Genomic DNA, 18293 nt, shown 5'->3' on the forward strand with positions numbered 1-18293 from the left:
TGTCGGAACCAATCGTGGTCGTAAGTTGAGTACTAGCTGTACTTGGAAGGTTGAGGCAGGAGAATCTCTTGAGCCCGGAAGGTGGAGGTTGCAGTGAGCTGAGTTCATGCCACTGCACTTCAGCCTGGTCAACAGAGCAAGACTCTATCTAAACGCGCACACACACACACACACACACACACACACACCCCTTACATGTTAACATTAAAAACATAGTTTTATAAAAAATAACCTTTTCCAAACCTGGAAAAATTAGTGATTAGCATTATATTATTTGTTTGCAAATCTCTTTAATATCTGGCTTAGTAGGTGACAACTGAATCTTTAAACCTGTTTATGCATTTAAACTGTAACAATATGTTGTTTTGAGTGAAATATCTCTCTCTATATATAGATAAATAAATCAGGTCTTTCAAAGGTATGTAGTTGGAAAAAGCAGGGGTATTTTTAAAGCCTTTTCAAAAACTGTGGCCAAGTTTCTTAAATATTAGATACAATGTGGATCCTGAATCCATATTAATGTACTTTTTTTTTTAGATAAAGTCTTGCTATGTTGCCCAGGCTGGTCTCAAACTCCTGGCCTTAGCCTCCAAAGTAGCTGGAACTTCAAGCATGCACCACCACTCAGGGCTCCATAGCAAAACATTTTTGTGCTCAATTACATTAAAATATATTTGTCATCGTATTAGTTTCCTAGGACTGCTGTAACAGATGTAACAGATTTACACCAGTTCAAAACAACAAAAATTTATTCTCTCACAGTTCTGGAGGCAGGAAATCAAAGGCTGCACCAGGAAAAGGTAAGGAATCCATTGTCTCCTAGACACTTTGGATTCCTTACTTTTTCCTGGCATCAAATGGCCATCTGCCTCTGTCTTAATAAAGGCCTTTTTTTTTTTTTTGGAGACAGAGTCTTGCTCTGTCTCCCAGGCTGGAGTGCAATGGCGTGATCTCAGCTCACTGCAACTTCCGCCTCCTGGGTTCAAGTGTTTCTTCTGCCTCTGCCTCCCAAGTAGTTGGGACTACAGGCACATGCCACCATGTCCAGCTAATTTTTAAATTTTTAGTAGACATGGGGTTTCACTGTGTTGTCCAGGTTGGTCTCGAACTCCTGACCTCAGGTGATCTGCCTGCCTCAGCCTCCCAAAGTTCTGGGATTTCAGGTGTGAGCCACCGTGCCTGGCCAATAAGGCCTTCTCTTCCATGTATTTCTGTGTCTTCTCCTCTTCTGTCTCTTATAAGGACCCTTGCCTTGGGTTTAGGGTCTACCTGGACAATCTGGGATAATCTCATTTCAAAATCCTGTTGGGTGGCCACCATTCAATCTACTACAGTCACTTACATTTTGAGTGGATTTTGATGCATGCATGGTTTTATAACTTCTTTCAGTAGTCATTTGGAAAATACTGGTTTAGTGATTTATGTAGACCTTCCAAATATTGACACATTTCAGGTAATAATATTTTAATAATCACATTTGTTAATATCACTGAGTACATCAGAAAAATCTCTCAGTGGGGGGGAACAGACAAGGTCATGGTGGAAGAAACTAATTTTCCAAAGGTCTATATTTGGCTTAAAGGCTTGAATTTTATCATTGCCAACAAATACATTGAGTTGTTTTCCTTGATGTGACAGGCTTACTTTGTTCATTTTCAAGAAAATGTCTGCCAAATACTTAAATTTGGCAAATACCATCATTTTTCAGTCATCATTTTAAGTAAAAATGAGATTCTATGAAAAAGCAGTTAGTTTAGATTACATCTCAAACAATCACACAAGGGGTATTCCTCTAGTCATAGGATTTTGGTGTACAGCAGAAGTGCTTTATGTATATTTTCTAATTTGTCACATACAACATTAAAAAGTACTCAAAAGTCAAGAATAAAATTAATAATATTTACTGCTTTATCAAGGACATTCATATTAAAATTTTATTTAATTTTTAGAGACAGGGTCTTACTCTGTTGCCCAGGCTGGAGTACAGTAGCACCATCATAGCTCGCTATAACTTCAAACTCCTGGGCTCAAGCAATCTTCCTCCTTTAGGTTTCAGCCTCCTGAGTAGCTGGGACTACAGGTGCGTGCCAGCATGCCCAGCTAGACATTCTTAAGCAAACCTGATTTTTTTTTTTTAACTACAAGTTATTAGTGAGGAATACAATGACTATGAAAACTGTGGTTTCACTGCTTGGATTCCACCAAGTCACCAGCAGTTCTAGCCACTATTGTTTTTGCACCATCAGTGCAAATGTCAACACAGAGAAAAAGGCAAATAACATCTTTGTGTTACTATAAAAATTGTTTGGGCTGGGCATGGTGGCTCATACTTGTAATCCCAGTACTTTGAGAGGCTGAGGCAGGCAGATCACACGAGGCCATGTGTTCGAGACCAGCCTGGCCAACATGGCGAAACCCTGTCTCTACAAAAATACAAAAATTAGCTGAGTGTAGTGGTGCACACCTGTAATCCCAGCTACTTGGAAGGCTGAAGCAGGAGAATCACTTGAACCTGAGTGGTGGAGATAACAATGACCCGAGATTACAGCACTGCACTTCAGCCTGGGCAACAGAGTGAGACTCTGTCTAAAAATAAATAAATAATAAATTTTTAAAAAGGAAAAAACCCCACCTTTTATTATGTAAAATTTCAAACGTAAAAAAGTAATCTGAATAGTATAATTAGCCTTCATAAGCCTACTGCCCCATTTCAACAATTAGCTAATTATGGCTAAATCTTATTGTACTCCCCTGCTGCTATACACACATAATTTTGAATCAAATTCCAGACATTGGATCATTTCATCAGTGAATATTTAAGAATAAGCTCTATAACATAGACTTTTAAAAAACAATATCATCACACTTAAAAAAATAGATTTTTTAAAATGTTTATAATTTCTTATTACTGGATAGCTAGTCATGTTCCAGTTCTCAAATTGCCTCACAATATTTCTTTTTTTTTTTTCTTGAGACAGAGCCTTGCACTGTCACCCGGGCTGGATTGCAGTGGCAGGATCTCGGCTCACTGCAACCTCCACTCCTGGGTTCAAGCAATTTTCCTACTTCAGCCTCCCAAGTAGCTGGGATTACAGGCACCCACCACCACACCCAGCTAATTTTTTGTATTTTTAGTTTCACCATGTTGGCCAGGCTGATCTCGAACTCCTGACCATGTGATTCACCCACCTCAGCCTCCCAAAGTGCTGGGCTTACAGGCATGAGCTACCTCACCCAGACCATAATTTTTTTAGTTGTTTAGTCCAATCAAGATCTAAATAAGATCCATACAATTGGTAATTAACATCTCTTTTTAAGTCTTTTATTCTGTGTATCTGCTGTCTTTCTTTTTCCCTGGTAACTTATGTAATAAAGAAACCAGGTCATTTGGCCTGTAGTTTTCCCACTAACCTTTACTGATTGCTTTCCTATGATGTCATTTGACATGTACTTCTGACCCCTGCAGTCCCTATAAATTAGAAGTTAGAGCTAGAGACTTAATCAGATTTAGGTTCAAATATTTTGGCAAGAATACTGCATAGTAATGTGTTTTTCTGTCAGGAGGCATAAAATGTTTGGTCAGTGCTCTTTTTATGAGATAAGCAGCCATTGATCGTCATTGCCTACAGGCATTAAATCATAAATTAATTCATTGCAAAATGGTAGTATTTTGTCTTTATTCATTATCTGGAATTCTTCAGTAACAAGAAGCTTCTCCTCATCGACTATTTGGTTACCCGGCGTGCAGTTTATATTGGAAGACAGGATACAGGCTTGATTCTTATCTTTTATTTGCCAGTTTTCAAAATAATGAGTTAGTTCCTTACGGTTATCCAAAGGTAACCCAAAAGGTTTGTTTTCTGTTTTGTTTTTTGTTGCTGTTGTTTTTGTTTTTTTTTGAGAAGGAGTCTCACTCTGTCACTCAGGCTGGAGTGTAGTGGTGCAATCGTGGCTCTCTGCAACGTCCATCTCCTGGGTTCAAGTGATACTCTGTCTCAAAATATAAAGAAATGAAGAAATAAAGAAAATATCAATTAAGTTAAGATGGCTAAGAGTAGTGTTTGAGTTTTCTATATCCTTGCTGATTTTCTCTCTACTTGTGTCATTATGAAAATGGTTTTGAAACTTCTAACTATAATTGTGGATGTGTCTATTTCTTCTTGAAGTATTTTCAGTTTTGTTCACATATTTTGAAGCTCTGTTATTAGGTGCACAAACATTTAGAATTGTTATGTCCTCTTGATAAATTGGCCCCTTTATCATGAATTGACCTTCTCTTTCTGTGATAATATTATTTGCTTTGAAATATTCTTGATATATTCATGTAGCTGCTCCAGCTTTCTTTTGACTAGCATTAGCATGATATATCTTCCCTGTCCTTTAACTTTTAATCTATTGTGCCTTCATATTTTTAGTGCAGGTTTTTTTTTGTTTTTTTTTTGAGACGGAATTTCGCTCTTGTTACCCAGGCTGGAGTGCAATGGCGTGATCTCGGCTCACCGCAACCTCCGCCTCCTGGGTTCAGGCAATTCTCCTGCCTCAGCCTCCTGAGTAGCTGGGATTACAGGCATGCACCACCATGCCCAGCTAACGTTTTGTATTTTTAGTAGAGATGGGGTTTCACCATCTTGACCAGGATGGTCTCGATCTCTTGACCTCGTGATCCACCCGCCTCGGCCTCCCAAAGTGCTGGGCTTACAGGCGTGAGCCACCGGGCCCAGCCAAGTTTGTCCTTCTTATTGCTATTTGTTTTCTATTTATCTGTTCTTTGTTTCCTTTTTCTTCATTTTCTGCCTTATTTTGGGTTGAGCATTATCATCCCATTTTATGTCCTTTGTTCCCTTATAACTCTTGTTTTTCCTTTTAATGGTTATTTTATTTTAGGATTTAAGTATGTATCTTTAATTTATTATAGTCTATCTTCATTTCAATTATACCACATCACTTATAGGACACTTAGACTTATAGGATATATCTTACAATAGTATACTTCCATGTCTCTAATGCTACCTTTTATAATACTGTTGTCATATATTTTACTTATATATTAGATATAAACCCACAATAAGTTATTACTATTTTTGTTTAAAGTTACTAACTTTTAGAGATTTAAATTAAAAAATCAAAATATGTTTACTTCTGTTGTTACTATTTCAGGTGTTCTTCATTTCTTAGTAGATCTTTATTTCCAGAAATCTGGGATAGCTTTTCAATGTTTGAAGAGCTTCCTTGAATGTTTCTTGTGGTGTGAATTTACTGGTTATGAATTCTTTCAGCTTTTTTTTCAGTCTGAAGAAACTTTTATGTAGCCTTTGATTTTGAAAGATATTTTTGCTAAGTGTAGAATTTTAGGTTGACAGGTTTTTTTTTTTTTAATTCATTACTTTATAGATGTTGCTCCATTTCTTGCTTAGATATTTTTGCTAAGTATAGAGTTTTAGGTTGAGAGGTTTTTCTTTTTAATTCATTGCTTGATAGATGTTGCTCCACTTCTTGCTTGTACTATTTCTTTTCTTTTTCTGAGATGGAGTCTTGCTGTGTCACCCAGGCTGGAGTACAGTGCCACAATTTGTGCTCACTGCAACCTCTGTCCCAGAGATTCAAGTGATTTTCCTGCCTCAGCCTCCCGAGTAACTGCGATTACAGGTGTGCACCACCATGCCCAGCTAATTTTTGTATTTTTAGTACAGACGGGGTTTCGCCTTATTGGCCAGGCTGGTCTTGAACTCCTGACCTCAAGTGATCTGCCCGCCTCAGCCTCCCAAAGTGTTGGGATTACAGGCATGAGCCACTGTACCTGGCCACTTGTACTATTTCTGATGAGATCTATGCTGGCATTTTTACCTTTGTTTCTCCATACCTGTCTTTTCTTCTGGCTGCTATTAAGACTTTATCACTGGTTTTTAGTACTTTTATCATGATGTGCCATGGTGCAGTTTTCTTCATGTTTCTAGTGTTTGAATTCATTGCACTTGTCAGATCTGTGATTTATAGTTTTCATCTAATTTGGGACTATGTCAGCCATGATTTCTACAAATGTGTTTTCTGATCCCATCTTTATCTTCTCCTTCAGGGAATCCAATTGCAAGTATATTAGGCTGTTTAAAGTTATCCACAGCTCATTGATTCTCTTTACCTTTCTCTCTCTCTCTCTCTTTTTTTTTTTTTTTTGAAACAGAGTCTTGCCCAGGCTAGAGTACAGTGGCACAATCTCAGCTCACTGAAACCTCCGCCTCCAGGTTCAAGGGATTCTTGTGTGTCAGACTCCCAAATAGCTGAGACTACAGGAGTGTGCCACCACGTCCTGCTAATTTTTGTATTTTTAGTAGAGATGGGATTTTGTCATGTTGTCCAGGCTGGTCTTGAACTCCAGGCCTCAAGTGATTCACCTGCTTCAGCCTCTCAAAATGCTGGGATTACAGGTGTGAGCCACCTTACTGGCCTTAGTTCTTTTTTCTATCTACATTTTGAACGTTTCTATTGCTGGCAGGGTGCAGTGGCTCATGCCTACAATCCTAGCAGTTTGGGAGGCTGAGGTGGGTGGACTGCCTGAACTCAGGAGTTTGGACCACCCTGGGCAACATGGTGAAACCCTGTCTCTACTGAAATACAAAAACTTAGCTGGGTGTGGTAGCCTGCATCTGTAGTCCCAGCTACTCAAGAGACTGAGGTAGGAGAATTTCTTGAACTTGGGAAGCGGAGGTTGCAGTGAGCTGAGATCACGCCACTGCTCTCCAGCCTGGGTGACAGAGTGAGACTCCCCAGCCTGGGTGACAGAGTGAGACTCTGTCTCCACAAAAAAAAGTTTCTATTGCTGTCTTCAAGTTTACCAATCTTTTCTTCTGTAATGTCTAATCTTTTGTTAATCCTATCCAGTATGTTTTTCACCTTAGAGATTAGTGTTTTTGTCTCTAAAAGTTGGATTTAGAAATTTTATGTTTTCTTTGTCTCTACTTAACTTTTTAAGTATATTACTATTATTATTGTGTAGAGATGGGGTCTCCCTGTGTTGCCCAAGCTGGTCTCGAACTCCTGAAATGAAGGGATCCTCCTATTTTAGCCTCTCAAAGTGTTGGGATTACAGGTGTAAGCCACTGTGACTGGCCTACGCACATAATAACTGTTTTAATGTCCTAGTCAGCTAATTCTAACATCTATGTCAGTTGCAGGTCAGTTTCAGTGATTACTTTTTTTTTTTTTTTTGAGACAGAGTCTGACTCTGTTGCCTAGACTGAAATGCAATGGCATGATCTCGGCTCACTGCAACCTCCGCCTCTCGAGTTCAAGCTATTCTCCTGTTTCAGCTTTCCAAGTAGCTGGGATTACAGGCACCCGCCACCACACCCGGCTAATTTTTTGTATTTTTAGTAGAGATGGGGCTTCACTGTGTTCCCCAGGCTGGTCTCGAACTCCTGAACTCAAGCAATCCACCTGCCTCAGCCTCCCAAAGTGCTAGGATTACAGATGTAAGCCACTGCGCCTGGCTCAACGATTACTTTTATATCTCATTATTGGTCATATTTTTGTGTTTCTTTACATGCCTTATAATACTAAATGCCACATATTCAATATTGAATGTCAGACATTGTGATTTTTTTTCTTGCTGGATGCTGGATTTTTTTTTGAGATGGAGTTTCACTCTTGTTGCCCAGGCTGGAGTGCAATGGCATGATCTCGGCTCACCGCAACCTCCGCCTCCCGGGTTCAAGTGATTCTCCTGCCTCAGCCTCATTAGTAGCTGGGATTACAGGCATAAGCCACCATGCCCAGCTAATTTTGTATTTTTAATAGAGACAGGGTTTCTCCACGTTGGTCAGGGTAGTCTCAAACTCCCAACCTCAGGTGATCAACCGCCTCCGCCTCCCAAGTGCTAGGATTACAGGCGTGAGCCGCACCCAGCAGATGCTGGATATTTTTGTATTTGTATAAATATGCTTGGATTTATATTTGAGATAGAGTTAAATTACTTGGAAATAGTTCAATCCTTTCATATTTTACTTCCATGGTTTTTTTTTTTTTTTTTGGCAGGACCCAAGCAGTGTTTATTGTAGGACTAATTCCTCCCCAGTTTAAGTAAGGTAGGAACCCTCTTAGTATCCTACCTCCATTGAATTGGGAGGTTTGCTAGTCTACCTGATGGGAACAGCCATTATTCCTGGCCCTCTGTGAGTTCCCAGTGCTATTCTGTCTAATGCTTTCATATGTTTTTTTTTCTTTGCTGTACTTTTTGTAGTTTCTTCACATGCATGCACTGATTTGCATTGTCAGGTTCTCCAGGAGAACCTTCTGCAGGTCTCTAGGGTTCTCTGTGCAGTTAACTTCCTCTTGTACACTGTCTTGTGAACTCTAACCATCTTATTTTGCTGGATCCATAGCTCCATCCTCTCAACTCAGGGAGTCTGCTGGGCTTTCCTTCATTCTACTCCCTGTGTCATAGTGTGTTAAGGTTATCTGAAAGTAGTAAGTTGGGGATAAACTTTGTTTGCTTTGGAATCATTTTTTTTCACTGCCTGATATCCAGTATCTTGAAAACAAGATGTTTTATATATTTTGTCTGGCTCTTTTTCCTTTTTTCTTTTGGTTGGTTCAGGTGGGAGGGTCAATTTGGTCCTTGTTACTCCTTGTTGGCTTGATTCAGAAGTCTGCTAAGGCTGTACTCTTAATACTTCACATTTTGAGGAGAGGTAGAGAAAAGTTCCAAGAGTCTATTACAATAGCCTCTGGTACAACCCACTCTATAAATGAAGTGTGATTGTTATTTAGTTTGTCTATTTAATACTTCTTAAATATCAAGAACATTGTAAAGGTTTGCCGTGACTAGTGATTTATAGATTGTTTGGGACAGACTTGAGAGCTCTGGGGCCTCCCTGAAATGTGCCATTGACATTTTCAAAACACAAGGGGCCATTGATAGATTGCAAATCAGTTTTCACTCTTACTTGGTAGTCATTCTGCAAACTTGTTTCTGTTTCTATTGTGCCATCTGGGTAAGGTTGCAGTTAAGGAAAATTTACTCTCTAAAGACCTTGATAGTACTTAGAGTTCTTTAACATAGGGAATTTACTGTGATTTAAATGTTTATTTCTAGAACACTGAAAACCTTTCTAGTCCAACTCCAAGAAATGCTGCGTGATTCTTTTTCACTTATTCTTGAGGATTTCTTTGAAATTAAAAGAGGAAGCTCTCGCTGTATTATTTGCATGAAAAAGAAAAGACCAGTATTTTAGTTACAGCAAAGGAGAGAGAGGGCAAAATAATCATGGACCGATTAATATATTTTTAAACATTTACTATGGGTATACCCACTTGTTTGGGCAATGAGGTGAAGAAGAGTGGGTAGGTTACTTTTTATTTACCTCCATGAATCTCAAAGATTTAGTCTTCTAAAAAAGTCTTACTTAATAATAATTTATTTCTCCATTTTTATGAACCAGTCACATGTAACTGCCAATCAAAGCATTTGGTTAGCGTTAAGTAACTGGTGTTACTTCAGTATCATAATATTTCAGACAAAAACAGAATCTTGCTGTTATAGGTAACCTGAACAGCCTAATTATGGATGAATCCATAATTTCTTTTAGCCTTCTTAAGATATTGAAAACTTTTATTCCTAGATTGGCTGGGGCCTGGGGACATCTAGTAAATAGTTTTAAGTTGGCTGGGTGTGGTGGCTCATGCCTGTAATCCGAACACTTTGGGAGGCTGAGGTGGGCAAATCACTTGAGGTCAGGAGTTTGAGACCAGCCTAGCCAACATGGTGAAATCCTACCTCTACTAAAAATGCAAAAATTAGCCGGATGTGGTGGTGTACTTCTGTAATCCCAGCTACTTGGGAGGTTGAAGCAGGAGAATCGCTTTGAGCCTGGGTGGTGGAGGTTGCAGTGAGTCAAGATTGCACCACTGCATTCCAGCCTGAGTGACAGAGGGAGGCTTTGTCTCAAAAAAAAAAAAGTGTTTAGTTTTAGAAATAAATATTCTTTTTTGTTTGGTTGTTTTGAGATAGGCTCTCCCTCTGTCACCCAGGCGGAAGTGCAGTGTTGCAATCATGGCTCTCTGTAGCCTTGACCCTGGGTTCAAATGATCCTCTCACCTAAGCCTCCTCAGTAGCTGGGTCTGACGCCTGCCTGATTTTTTATAGAGACAAGGTCTCTCTGTATTGCTGAGGCTGCTCTCGAACACCAGGGCTCAAGAAATCTTCCTGCCTTGGCCTTCCAAAGTGCTGGTATTACAGGCATGAGCCAGTATGCCCAGCAAGATAAATATTCTTTTTTTTTTTTTTTTTGAGACAGGGTCTCGCTCTGTCACCCAGACTAGAGTGCAGTGGCGTGATCTTGGCTCACTGCAGCCTATACCTTCCAGACTCAAGCAATCCTCCCCGCTCAGTCTCCCAAGTAGCTGGGACTACAGGAACACACTACTATACCCGGCTAATTTTTTAATTTCTTTTTTTTTTTTTTGTAGACATGGGGTTTTGCCATATTGCCCAGGCTAGTCTCAAACTCCACTCCTGAGCTCAGTGATCTGCCTGCCTCAGCTTCCTGGAGTGCTGGGATTACAGTGGGATTACAGGCGAACCACCATAATTGGCCTGAGATAAATATTCTAGATAGGAAAAAAAACAAAGTAGCCCTGCTACATGCTAACATGAGTGGTTCAGATCCTAAGTATGACAGCATTTTATATCATAGAGATGTCCCTGAGCTGGGCTATTGTAGTCAGGACAGGTAGCTAGGGCTGAGAAGAGGGTATTCCAGCTAGGAGGCAGTGGGTTTGCATGTACAGTGGCAGGGATGTTAGCTGTAAGACGTGGTTTCTGTACATTGAGGAGACAGTCTGTCAAACAGATGTGTACACAAGAGAGTAAGTTGGAGATTAGGTGGGAAGTGTAGGTTAGGATCAAATCAAATACCCTGAATTCTTTGAATTTGTTCCTTATACAGAGATGGCAGTGAAAATGGAAGAGTCATTGAAGAGACTCTGTAAAGGAGAAAGCCAGATGTGAGGACTGAGAGGGAAGAGTCAAAGGTTTTGAGTTAGGGGTAGAATTATACATTTTTCCCTCCTTATCTAAGGGCATACCTTCTAAAACCCCCAGGGGTTCTGTGAAATTTCGGATAGTACTGAAACCCATCTAAACTATGTTTTTTCCTATACATACATGCCTACAATAACATTTACTCTCTAAATTAGGCATAGAAAGCGATTACCTACCAGAACTAATAATAAAATGCAACAATTATAACAATATGCCAGCATCATGACTCTTGCACTTTGGGGCCATCATGAAGTAAAATAAGGGTTCCTTGAACAGAAGCACTGTGACACCTCTACAACTGACCTGTTGTTGGAGATGCCTACTAAGTGACTAGTGGGCGGGTAGCATCTGCAGCGTGGACAAACTAGACAGAGGGAGGCTTCACATTGAGGGTAGATGGAGGGGATAGTGTGGCATTTTATCACACTACTCAGAACAGCACACCATTTAAAACTTATGAATTGTTTATTTCTAGAATTTTCCATTTTTTTCAGATTGCAGGTCTAAAAAGAAAAGGGAAACTGCTGATAAGGGCATGTGTGGGGGACTAGCGTATTATTATTATTACAAACAGGAAAGTCGGAAGGGAGAGGTTGAATGAAGTGATGCCAGAGATCCCTAACACTTTTTCTGAAAATTCTCAGTTTCTCTGTGTGGCTCCTGACTAGACAATACTTCCCTGCACTCTTTCTTCTCTCCTATGAGTTGAGCCTGGCAGGACATACTCTGGAGCATAAGGGCATTAGAGCCCATTAGGTCACCAGGCTAAATCCCTTCATTTTACTGATAAGCAAATTGAGGACTTCAGATATTGTGACTTCCCTTAAGCTAGGCTGGACTCTTGGCATTATTTTCCGATTTTTTTTTTTTTTTTTTTTGAGACTGAGTCTCACTTTGTTGCCCAGGCTGGAGTGCAGTGTTGCAATCTCGGCTCACTGCAACCTCCGCCTCCTGGGTTCAAGCGATTCTCCTGTGTCCACCTCCCGAGTAGCTGGGAGTACAGGCACACGCCAGTATGCGCGGCCAATTTTTTGTATTTGTCGGTAGAGACGGGGTTTCACTGTGTTGCCAGACTGGTCACGAACTCCTGAGCTCAGGCAATTCGCCCTCCTCGGCCTCCCAAAGTGCTGAGATTACAAGCATGAGCCACTACGCCTGGCCCCGAAATTCGTGTAATAAAGGTTACTGTATGCCAATCCTCCTTGCTGGCGAAGTGACACCTTTGTTTCCCTGCCATATTCATTAGTTACATTATTTATTTTATTTTATTTATTTGTTATTTATTATTTTATTATTATTTTATTTTTAAAGGTGGGGTTTCACCATGATGGCCAGGCTGGTCTTGAACTCCTGACCTCAGATGATCCACCCACCTCGGCCTCGAAAGCGCTAGGATTACAGGCGTGAGCCACAGAGCCCGGCCTTACTTATTTTAGGAACAGGGTCTTGCTATGTTGTCCAGGCTGGGCTATAACTCCTGGGCTCAAGGGATCCTCCTGCCTCGGCCTCCGGAGTAGCTGGGACTGCAGGAACTGTGCCCGACTCGGTTATTGGCTTGATGCCTCAAGCCGTAGACGTTTTTCACCGTCCAGACTCAGCTGCATTAATAAAGCAAGCCGTTTCTAGGATTCTGGTTTTCCTTTATCTGTACATCCAGATGCAAACATTAGAGTAGCACACTATGGACATTCATGCCAAACCCGGCCGCGTCTTCTCTCTCGTGATGCGCCTGAGCTGTTTGAAGGGAACGGGACTGATTAACGATTTAAGCCCGGGGCGAGGATTCTTACTTGGAGCCGAGTCCACAATTTTCAAATTAAAGGATGTGTGGTGGAGACTAGTAAAGGAATTGTTTCCTTTCTTTGCTCCTCTGAACCCCATTCCCAAAGACATCTGACGCCTAGAGCCCTGAATTCGTGTGTGACTCCTACCCCACCCGAGGAAAATGAGATTATGCCAATGCCTTGAATGAGCGCATTTGTTTTGAGATTTACACTTCCCCGGGAGCCTGGGGAGAGGGCCTTCTCATTCCCCGCCCCCTCCCAAACCTCTCTTCACCTTCCCCCAGGGGAGTCCTCTCGTTTTCTCTCTCGCCCGCCTGCCGGCTTCCCGGCCTTCCTCCCCTGGGTCGCTCACCTCCAGGCCCTCCCCGGCTTATTTACTTAGGGCCCGGGGCTGCACCCCGCCCTAGGCCCTTTCGGGGGCGGGGCCCAAGAGCGCCGGGGGCGGAGCTGGTCTAGCCGAGGCCCCGCCCCATGTTCGGGCGTGGCCGATGGTGATTGGCGAGGGCGGGGCCTGTTGCGGGGGCGGGACTTACAGGTTTGGCCCCCGCGGGAGCGCGGCTGGCGCTGCTGGGAGCGGTTGTAGCAGTGCCTGTCCTGGCCGAGTGTGGCGCAGCAGTGGGGGCGCTTCCCGTTCGCCACGCGCCGGGGGTGGGTCCCTTAAGGTAAGCGTGTGGCTCATCGAGCTTGCGTGAGGAAGCCTGGCGGAGAGCACCCTTGGCGCTGCGCGGGCCAGGTGGAGGGACCTCGCGGGCGCGGGAGGCAGGTGTGGCGTGGTCTGACGGGCCCCGGTGCCATTTCCGCGCCCGCTCAGCAGGAGCGCGGGGCGGGGCGGGGCGGGACGGGGCGGCGCGCCGGCGGCCCCTCCTGTGAACCCCTGAGAGGAGACGCCGGGTCCGCACCTGGGCGCGCTGCGACTTCGCCGCACTCTTTGACTGCACTAGCTGCGAGACAGAAAACGTTTGAGTTGTTCTACACACACCCCTTGTCTCGAGAAGCCCTAGGTACTGTCAAGTTTGTATATCCTTAAAATCTGTTTCTAGTTTGTGGTTCAGGACTGGAGGAGACGTCCGATAGTGAGCTTGCGGGGGGCTTTACTTTGACTTTGTGTTACTCAGTTTGTAAGGAAACTGTAGTAGAAACGGGACTGTTATTTAAACATGGACAGCAAGGGTTACGTAGAGAGTGTATCTTGGAGATGAAGCACGCAGGCTTTGGAGCTAGAATCATGGTTTTGAATCTACTTATTAACTGCGAAAACTTCAGCAATTTGTTTAACTTTTCTATGCCTTAGTTTTAGCGTATGTAAGATGGGGATAATGATAGCTCCAACCTTACAGCAGTTTTTGAAGATTAAATGAGTTAATACCTGGCTCATAGTCCACAATAAACGTTGGCTGTTTTCTTTATCATGCATTCAGATGGGCATTAATCTCCAGGATTGTCATCACCAGAAAACCTACGTGTTTTCTTTCCTTACAGCTGTTGCTAGAAATGCTTGGGGATTCCTTTGGAACAGTTCTCTTAGACTGAGTCCCACAAGAAAGGTTTCCTACTTTTCTTTCACTAGGGTTGTGATCTGATGTGATCATCCACCTTGTTCCAAATCACATCAGCAGAAACCTCAGTCTTGAAGGCTGTTCTAAAACAGGGATGAAAAAAGAAGCAGCGCCTTTAGGGTGAGAGTAGCCTCATTTTAAGCACCAAGTTAAGGTGGGTTTGTTTAAAAGCAGTTTCATATCGCTTTATACAGAACTTTTAAGTTGTGCTATTTTGGGTGGATGCTTCTTTGTACTATTATTGCAAAACTAAGTAAACCAGAGCACCCTCGATACATAAATAAACATCATAGGAACCATAGCTTGCTGCAGAGAATCTCAGAATGGAAAGGAATCTGAAAAATCAGACCAGCTGGTCTTTACAGATAAGGATGAGGCCAAAGACTCAGAACCAATAAATGGCAGAGCTTAGGCTAGAATTCAGCTTTGCTGATCAACAAAGTATAAAATCAAAGGATGATATTATTTCTAGTTTTGATGATAGTTACTATCTTTATTTTTGGTGCTGTGAATGGCTTTCCTCTCCAGCAATATCCTGCTTGGTAGCTTAATTGCATGATTCATAATCATTCTTCAGTACCTTTGATTTAAATCACAAGTCTCAAAGTTGCTACATCAATTATTGCTTTGAGAACAAGATGATTGTCTTCTTAAGCTTTGTACAAACATGTTCTAATGTACTTTGGTTTTGTCGTTTGGAAATGCAGCCCTTTTCTTCTATGTAGGAAATGTAAACAGCCAATATAAACAAATTGACCCACTAGGCAGTTTGTTATCACTGTTTTATTGGTGAAGTTTTCTTGATTGGGTAGGATAGAATCAAGAAGTGGAACCCTGAATGCTCACCCAAGGAAGTAGGATTGGGTCCCAAAGAGATATGTTGCAGTGTAGCTGCTGACTTCAAAAGCATTGTGGAGTGAAATTATTTTGAGATATTGTTTTGTTAGTTGCTGACTCTTCTTCAGGTTTTTGTATAGCTCACTCTCTCACTTCTGGGTATTTGTTTAGATGTTATCTTCCTATTTAAAATTGCATACAACACCACACATATATTTACCTGTTTATTTACTTTTTTGTTATCTGTTGTCTGGTAAGTTCCGCATGGATAAAGGTGTTTGCCAGTTGCGTTCACTGTTGTATCCTAAGTGCTTGGAAATAGGGTCAGACACACAGAAGGTACCGAATTCATGGATCTGATGCAGACATTTCCAACAAGACTAGTAGTTACTTAAGCCAGTTCACTGTCATTTTGCCCTATTTTCCCCTCCCTCCATTTTATTTGTTCTTGGTTACCCAGGAATAAAATCTTGAGGCAATGTGAATTCTTTCTTCTACCTTTGTACCCCACATGCAAATTAGATACCAACTTATTTCATCTCATTTTTTCTTTCTTTTTTTTTTTTCTTTGCACACAGAAAATAATTTGGTTCCAACGCACTCATCTCATTTTTTTTTTTTTTAACAAACCTGCCTCTCCTGTTGTTGCCAAGCCCATTTCTTCATTCCCTTCCATTTAATTCGACACCTACAGCCCTGCAATTCCCTTTTCAAATGGCTTCACATCCTTGCCTGCAGAATGAAAACCAGAGTGAAAAGCCTGACATTCAGAATTCTCTACAGCATGATTTCAAACCCACTTTTACAGCCTGTATCTCCTATAGATGAAGGGAGTGAGTTCCAGTTTAGGTTTGTAAATGTGACCGTAGAATAAAGCTTTAATGATGATTCCCTATAAAATCCCAAGATGAGTGTTGCTTCATGACAGTTTCTCTTTCTGTTTTTATTGATGGGTTGATCTTTTTCTCTGATGTGGGCAGGGATTTAGGCATACTGGACCAATGGCTGTTCCTTGTTTGTAGGGAGGACTTCTGCTGCTCTTTCTGTTTTGAGTTCTCATTCTTCAAACCTTCCTCACATGTGGCCTCTGCCACCCCCTGCCAGATATCTAGGTAAGTTCAGTTAAAAGTGGTTTTTCTTTCCTCTGAATGCTGGTGACATAGAGAATTTAGCACAGTCTACTTTGAATTCTAATTCTTTGGGCATTTTGTCTTTTCTTTATTGCTTCATGGACAAGAAGCATGTATAGGCTGGGCGCGGTGGCTCACGCCTGTAATCCCAGCACTTTGGGAGGCCGAGGCGGGTGGATCACGAGGTCAAGAGATCGAGACCATCCTGGTCAACATGGTGAAACCCCGTCTCTACTAAAAATACAAAAAAAAAATCAGCTGGGCGTGGTGGCGCATGCCTGTAATCCCAGCTACTCAGGAGGCTGAGGCAGGAGAATTGCCTGAACCCAGGAGGCGGAGGTTGCGGTGAGCCGAGATCGCGCCATTGCAATCCAGCCTGGGTAACAAGAGTGAAACTCTGTCTCAAAAAAAAAAAAAAAAAAAAAAGCATGTATATACACATTTCAATTTATTTTAGAGGAAAAATAAAACCTACACCTGCTTATCTGCTTTTTAAATAAACATGAACTTAAAATTCTACCAAACAGACCTTTAAATTGTTAAATATTTGCAAAGCATCTTGAAAAGAAATTTAAAAATTGTTAAATATTGAGCTTCAACAACTATATTTCTACAGTGTAGACAAATAAAGATGACAAGGAGAAAGTCTGTACTAAGTAAAAAGACGCAAATGAAGACACTGAGGTCTGGATTTATAGAGGGGAGTGGGTGTAGGGAGAGCAGCATATCCAATACTGATGTGGATGGACAGGCAGATGTTTTTAAATGTACACAGTAAAATCAGGAAACCATCAGGAGAGGACAACTTTATGGAACAATATCTGCAGCTTTGGATTTTGTGGAGTATTATTCCTAAGCTATATTTTGTTTTTGTATCTCTAGGCACAGGTAATACTATTTCTTTGCTTTGTTTCTGTACCGGATAGGACTGAAGGTTCTATTTCTGTCTGGTCTGCAGAAAGTAATTTACTTTCTTTCGTTGTTCAATATAAAAAAAAGTTTATACCTTTTTTCTAATTGATTGTCCTGGATATATGGAGAAAGGTATATATGCCAGAAGTTTTTAGTCCTTCAGAAAAACGTGGCAGATATGAGATACTTGAGTTTCACTATTGTGGAAATTTACAGTTTTACTAAGTTTGATATCAGCATTTGATTTAACACATTTTGCTGAATTTTATATTACAAGCATATCCTTGCACATGCTCCAGTTGAGTCGATGATTTTATTTTACTTGTGACTCTTCTAGATTAGAACTTGACTCAAGAACTTGTGTAAATGTTTCTGTCATTTAATTTTATCTTTTCTTCTGTGGCCTTCCAAACTACAACTGAAGTTTTTCCATTCTAGGGCATACATGAACTTATTTTCATTGTTTTTTATTTCAGGTCTTATAGGTCTAAATTTATTTGACCATTCCTGGGATGAAGCAGCAGGTTCTATTGTTAGGTAGGGGGAAAATATATATAATAAATAAAATAAATATATGGTTTCATATATATGTGGGCATAGGGGAAACATATATATATATACACATACAGATATGCATATATATATATGCCGTAGTTTTTGAAATGTTAAATTTTAAGGTAAAATTCTGCATGTTGTCTTTACTAATGACATAACCAATGTAAGGTCAGGATTTGGAATTAAGTAGTATTACTTAAATAAGTATTATAATTTAAATATGTAATTGAAATTTTTGTGCTTTGGGTAATTTTTACTAATGTGCTAATTAATAGTTTTAGTGTCGGAAGAATTTTGGAAGCAAATATTTACTTTAGAGTAAAGTTTCCTCTATCACACTGCATAAGCATCTGTGTTTACCCTGAGTTCCTGATTTTATAAAGCATTAGTTAAATGTGTTATCAGATAGAATCATTCATAAAAATAATAAAAGATGAGGGTATAGATTGCTGATATACTCCCAGCACATGGTAAACACTACGTA

The 18293-nt window shown here is 40.9% G+C and overlaps 1 protein-coding gene across 9 annotated transcripts in view; it reads left to right on the forward strand.

Moving 5' to 3' along the window:
* LOC116563579 (serine/threonine-protein kinase Sgk3) overlaps positions 1 to 18293 on the forward strand; it is a 189868-nt gene that overhangs the window by 90372 nt on the left and 81203 nt on the right. For 2 of the 9 annotated variants that reach the window (XM_032296248.1, XM_032296257.1), the window contains exon 1: positions 13338 to 13481. The exons of 4 other annotated variants lie outside the window; for them this stretch is intronic. The gene's annotated coding sequence lies outside the window, so the exon portion shown is untranslated. Of the gene's footprint in view, positions 1 to 13337; positions 13482 to 13680; positions 13821 to 15800; positions 16325 to 18293 lie in introns of those variants that run through there. 3 more of the 9 variants (XM_032296252.1, XM_032296254.1, XM_032296251.1) reach the window with 3 other exon arrangements.

Source organism: Sapajus apella, unplaced genomic scaffold (genome assembly GCF_009761245.1).
Source record: "Sapajus apella isolate SASKATOON/1434 unplaced genomic scaffold, GSC_monkey_1.0 scaffold35, whole genome shotgun sequence".
NCBI classification, from domain to species: Eukaryota; Metazoa; Chordata; class Mammalia; order Primates; family Cebidae; genus Sapajus; species Sapajus apella.